Genomic DNA, 6,116 nt, shown 5'->3' with positions numbered 1-6,116 from the left:
ATGAAAGGATGGAAAGGATGGAAAGAACCCAAAAAGAGTTGCAGGAGCAACTGGCCAAGTCGCAGCAAGAGGTGAGAGATTTGATGGTGAGATCTCGAGAAGAATCGCTCGAGCAAAGAGATCAAATGGCCAAAATGATGGAAATAATGACGGCCTTGGTCAAAGGAAAGGGACCTATGCAGAGCACTGACATCGTAGAACCGCCTCAGTCAAGAGCTAATCAAGATCCACTTTATCCCCCGGGATTTACTCCACCTCATGTCCACGCAATGCAAAGAGGATACCCCCAAAGAGAACCTACAGGCCTGGAACAACATCCTGCTCCATCTGCTCATTTAGGACAAGGAATGTTTGTATCGAACCCTGGGGCTAATCCTTCAGATCCAATTGTCCCAAACCTGGATGATCCTGTAGAAATAGCAAGGCTGATAATTGATGACAATAACGCTCAGGATAAGTATAGGATTTTGGAAGAAAGGATCAAGGCGGTAGAGGGTGCCGAAGTTGTCTCTGCTTTGAGTGCCAAAGAACTCAGTTTGGTACCTGATCTAGTCTTACCCCCAAAATTTAAGACACCTGATTTTGAGAAGTATGACGGAACAAGATGTCCAAAGGCGCATCTGATCATGTTTTGCCGAAAGATGACTGGTTATGTAAACGATGATAAATTGTTGGTGCATTGCTTTCAAGATAGTTTGGTTGGCTCAGCTCTTCGATGGTACAATCAGCTCAGTAGAGAGAGAATCCGATCATGAAAGGATTTGGCATCAGCATTCTGTGAGCAATATAGACATGTATCGGATATGGTGCCTGATCGACTAACTTTACAAATGATGGAAAAGAAACCGACAGAGACTTTTTGGCAATATGCACAAAGATGGAGGGATATCTCTGCTCAGGTGAAGCCCCCGTTAACTAAGACAGAGATAACAGTTCTCTTCATCAATACTCTGAAAACATCGTTTTACGATAAATTGGTAGGAAGTACCACAAAGGACTTCGCGGATATTGTAATATCCGGGGAGCTTATTGAAAACGCCATCAAAAGTGGGAGAATGGAAGGCCCCGAGAGTTCGAAGAGGGTAGTACCCACAAAGAAAAAGGAGGTAGAGGCTCATATGGTTGGAATCGAGAGTCACTGTGCCCCCAATTCGTACCCCGCCCAATCACGACCTCATTATCACCCACCTTCAAATTTCTACTTTCCTCCTCAAGGTCCTTACCATCAAGCACCTTCGTCTTACCCCGTTTATGCTATGAATAACCAAAGACCATTCACCTTGTTCCCACCAAACACCATGCCTACACAAAGTCAACCTAAAAATGACCAAAGACCAGCAAGACCCATTCCTGAAAAACCTCAATTCACCCCAATTCTTGTGCCACACGGAGAATTATACCCGAAACTGTTGGAGAAGAAATTGATATCCCCACATTACATGGCACCCCTGAAGCCCCCATACCTAAAATGGTACGATCCTAATGCTAATTGCATGTATCACGCTGGAAATCAGGGGCATTCTACAGAAAACTGCCTTGCCTTTAAAAAAAGGGTTCAAGATCTCATTAATGCTGGCATTCTGCGATTTGATGGCGTTAGTAATCCTCTTCCTAACCATGCTGATGGGAATATGAATGTGGTAACAAATGAAGATGGAGGGCAAGACAATCCAAGAAGTACTTTGATTGAAAAGGGTCTTCAGAATATCAGCCTAAATGCTATTGACAATGAGAATGATGAAATTAAGAATGCTTCAATGATACGCCTTGTCCTCCGTGATATGTTTTGAACAACCTGGAATCTGTGGACCTCCTTGTAGTTTCTAAGTCCCTTCAGAGTAATGCTCAATGTTAACCCTTCATTTTGTGTATCCTTAAACAGTGGGGTTCCTTTTGTAAGAGCTTATGTTTGCTCTTTATCATTTCAATGATCATTAATGAAGATGCATTTTGTTTTATATTGTCATGTTCTTTTAATTTCCATTAACTTCACGACTACTCCTTCTATTCATTTCCTTTTCCAGCATATGTCTCACATCATCTCATATCATCGTGTGTTGATTCCAATACCTCAATGCTCTTCTATAGCTTTTTTCCATTCACCTTTCAGGTGCTCAGATATCAATAGCATGAATAATCCCGTTACGAATCCTGAAATCAATTTTGAGAAGGCTGTTTGTTTAGGAGAATTGAAGTCGATTTAAAATGTCAAGATTGTGTCTCGTCTCCTGACTTACTGAGAATAGTAGAACAAGAAGAGAAACAGATCCTACCCCATCAAGAATCTGTTGAGGTAGTAAACTTGGGGAATGAAGAAAAGAAACAAGAAGTGAAGATTGAGACTTCTATTTCAGAAAACACCAGGCAAGATTTGATCGCCTTGCTCCATGAATACAATGATGTGTGTGCCTGGTCTTATCAGGATATGCCAGGATTGAACACGGATTTTGTGGTCCACAAGCTCCCATTAAAACCAGAATGCAAGCCCGTTCAGCAGAAATTAAGAAGGATGAGACCCGAAATGCTGTTAAAGATAAAAGAAGAAGTCAAGAAACAATTTGACGCTGGCTTCCTACAAGTCTCCAAGTATCCAGAATGGGTAGCTAATATCGTCCCAGTGCCGAAGAAAGATGGCAAGGTGCGAATGTGCGTGGATTATCGTGATCTGAATCAAGCAAGCCCTAAGGATAACTTTCCTTTACCACACATCGACACTTTGATGGATAATACGGCAAAACATTCTCTATTTTCTTTCATGGATGGCTTCTCAGGTTATAATCAGATAAAGATGGCTCCCGAGGACATGGAGAAAACTACATTCATAACAATGTGGGGAACCTTCTGCTATAAGGTAATGCCGTTCAGATTAAAGAATGCTGGGGCAACATATCAGAGAGCCATGGTGACGTTATTCCATGATATGATGCACAAAGAAATAGAAGTTTATGTCGATGATATGATTGCCAAATCTCGGGAAGAAAGAGAGCATGTTGGGAGTCTTAAGAAGTTGTTTGAAAGATTAAGAAAGTTCCAGTTGAAGCTTAACCCGGCCAAATGTACATTTGGGGCTACCTCAGGAAAACTGCTAGGTTTCATTGTTAGTGAAAGAGGTATCGAGGTTGATCCAGATAAGATAAAAGCTATACAAGAATTGCCTCCCCCGCGTACACAAAAGGAAGTCAGAGGTTTTTTAGGAAGGTTGAATTGCATTGCTCGATTCATTGCTCAACTTACCAATCAGTGTGACCCAATTTTTTGACTCCTTCGAAAACGTAATCCGGGAGAATAGAACGAGGAGTGCCAAGTGGCCTTCGACAAGATAAAACAATATCTATCTAATCCTCCTGTGCTAGTACCGCCGACCCCTGGAAAACCCTTAATATTGTACCTGACCGTGTTTGAAAACTCAATGGGTTGCGTACTGGGACAACATGATGAGTCAGGAAGAAGAGAAAAGGCAATTTACTACCTCAGCAAGAAGTTCACAGAATATGAGGCAAAGTACCCTTCAATTGAAAATTTTTGTTGTGCATTGATTTGGACTATTCGAAGGCTCAGACAATACATGTTGTATCATACGACATGGTTAATCTCGAAACTGGACCCAATAAAATACATGATGGAGTCACCTGCACTCTCAGGGAGAATGGCACGATGGCAGATCCTATTGACTGAGTATGACATTGTGTATGTGAGCCAAAAGTCGATAAAAGGAAGCGCAATAGCTGACTTCTTGGCAAGTCGAACAACAGAGGAATACGAGCCTTTGAGATTTGAGTTCCCAGATGAAGATTTGATGTGCATTTCAGAAAAAGAAGGCGGGTTATCAAAAGGAAAGTCATGGAAGATGAGCTTTGATGGTGCATCAAATGCATTGGGGCATGGGATCGGAGCAGTCTTAGTGTCACCTGAAGGGGACCATTACCCACTCACTGCCAGATTGGATTTCTTCTGTACCAATAATATAGTGGAGTACGAAGCTTGCATCATGGGGCTTCGTGCAGCTATCAAGAGGAAGATCAAAATTTTAGAGGTACACGGGGACTCAGCATTAGTCATTTATCAAATTCGTGGAGATTGGGAAGTGAGGGATTCAAAATTAATCAAGTACCACGATCTCATTGCGAAATTGGTCAAAGAATTCCAAGAAGTGACTTTTAACTACTTTCCACGAGAAGAGAACCAACTGGCTGATGCCCTAGCCACCTTGGCTTCGATGTTCAAGGCAAATAAGGAAACTGAGATAATGCCCATCCAAATGAGTATATATGAGACCCCCACACACTGTTTTAGTATTGAGGAGGAGTCAGATGGACAACCATAGTTCCATGATATCTTGGAGTATATCAGGAATCAAAGGTACCCCGAGCAAGCAAATGAGAATGACAAAAGAACAATTAGGAAATTGGCGATTGGATTTGTTCTTGACGGGGATATTCTATACAAAAAGGGAAAAGATCAAGTGCTCCTGAGGTGCGTGGACGCTGTTGAAGCTAGAAAGATACTTGAAGAGGTTCATGAAGGAATTTGTGGAACACATACCAGTGGTTTCACCATGGCCAGGCAGATTATGAGACTTGGTTATTATTGGCTGACGATGGAAAGGGATTGCATTGGTTACGCACGAAAGTGCCACAAATGTCAAATTTATGGCGACAAAATTCATGCGACTCAATTCGCCCCTTCATGTTATGACTTCTCCGTGGCCTTTTTCTATGTGGGGCATGGATGTTATAGAGCCAATTTCCCTGAAAGCTTCCAATGGGCATCGATTCATCTTTGTGGTTATAGACTACTTCACAAAATGGGTAGAAGCCACTTCGTTTGCTAATGTGACGAAGGTCGCGATCAGAGGTTCTTAAAAAGGAGATCATATGTCGATACTGATGCACTGAAAGAATCATTTCAGATAATGCTTTAAATTTGAACAACAAGATGATGAAAGAAGTATGCGAGCAATTTCAGATAAAGCATCATAATTCTTCACCCTATCGTCCGAAGATGAATGGAGCAGTAGAAGCGGCTAATAAGAACATTAAGAGGATTATCGGGAAGATGACTGAGACATATAAAGATTGGCACGAGAAGCTACCATTCACTTTGTATGCATATCGCACCTCGGTACGGACGTCTACGGGGGCAATTCCTTTTTCCTTGGTCTACGGGATGGAAGCTGTTCTGCCCATCGAAGTGGAGATCCCATCCTTACGTGTCTTGATGGAATCAAAACTAGAGGAATCAGAATGGGTTCGAGCTCGATATGATCAGCTAAATCTTATTGAGGGAAAACGCTTGAAAGCAATTTGTCATGGACAGATGTACCAAAAGAGAATGATCACAGCCCATGATAAAAAGGTGCGGCCAAGAGAATTTCGCGAAGGGGAACTGGTACTAAGAAAGATCCTCCCGATACAAAAGGACTTTCGAGGGAAATGGTCGCCAAATTGGGAAGGGCCATACGTTGTAAAAAAGGCATTCTCAGGAGGGGCTCTGATTCTCACTAAGATGGATGGGAAAGAATTACCTAATCCAGTGAACTCAGATGCTGTGAAGAAATATTACGCCTAAAAAAAACAGAAAAAAAAACAAAAAAACAAAAAAGAAGAAAAATAAAAAAAACAAACAAAAAGAAAAAACACAAAAAAAAGAAAAAAAGAAAAATCAAGATGAAAACCCGAAAAGGGCGTCTTGATAAACAAAGAAGATTAGGATGAAAACCCAAAAGGGCGTCCTAATGAAGTGGGCTAGGGCTTGAAGAAACAAAGCAACTTAAGCAGGGAGTCGAATGGCGAGGTTACAATATTTGAAGAATTCTCAGAAGCTCGAAATCTTTTACACGAGAAGCTGTGCTCGGAAAAGATCCAGGACAAAGAAACGTGGAGAAGTTCATGCGTTGGATATCTAAAGCATTTGTAGCCATTGGATTCATTTTCTTTTCTTTGTGATGCTTTCTTTATTGAACTATTCCTTGTCAATTTTCTTTGTTGCTTTTGAAATAATTTGAATATGAGGTATTTCTTTCATGTCTACTTTACCATTTTTCATGCATCTTGTGTTTGATTCATTTAACTGATAAATGGTAAGATGACATACTCTAAACAAAAGGAATGTTGAGC

At 41.2% G+C, this 6,116-nt stretch overlaps 1 pseudogene; it reads left to right on the top strand.

The window, feature by feature from the left end:
* Positions 1 to 803: 803 nt before the first annotated feature.
* Positions 804 to 5,568, top strand: LOC105784919 (uncharacterized; annotated as a pseudogene).
* The last annotated feature ends 548 nt before the right edge of the window (positions 5,569 to 6,116 follow it).

Source organism: Gossypium raimondii, chromosome 13 (genome assembly GCF_025698545.1).
Source record: "Gossypium raimondii isolate GPD5lz chromosome 13, ASM2569854v1, whole genome shotgun sequence".
NCBI lineage: Eukaryota > Viridiplantae > Streptophyta > Magnoliopsida > Malvales > Malvaceae > Gossypium > Gossypium raimondii.
Note: the sequence above shows the minus strand (reverse complement) of the source record. Positions and strands in the feature narration are given on the sequence as shown.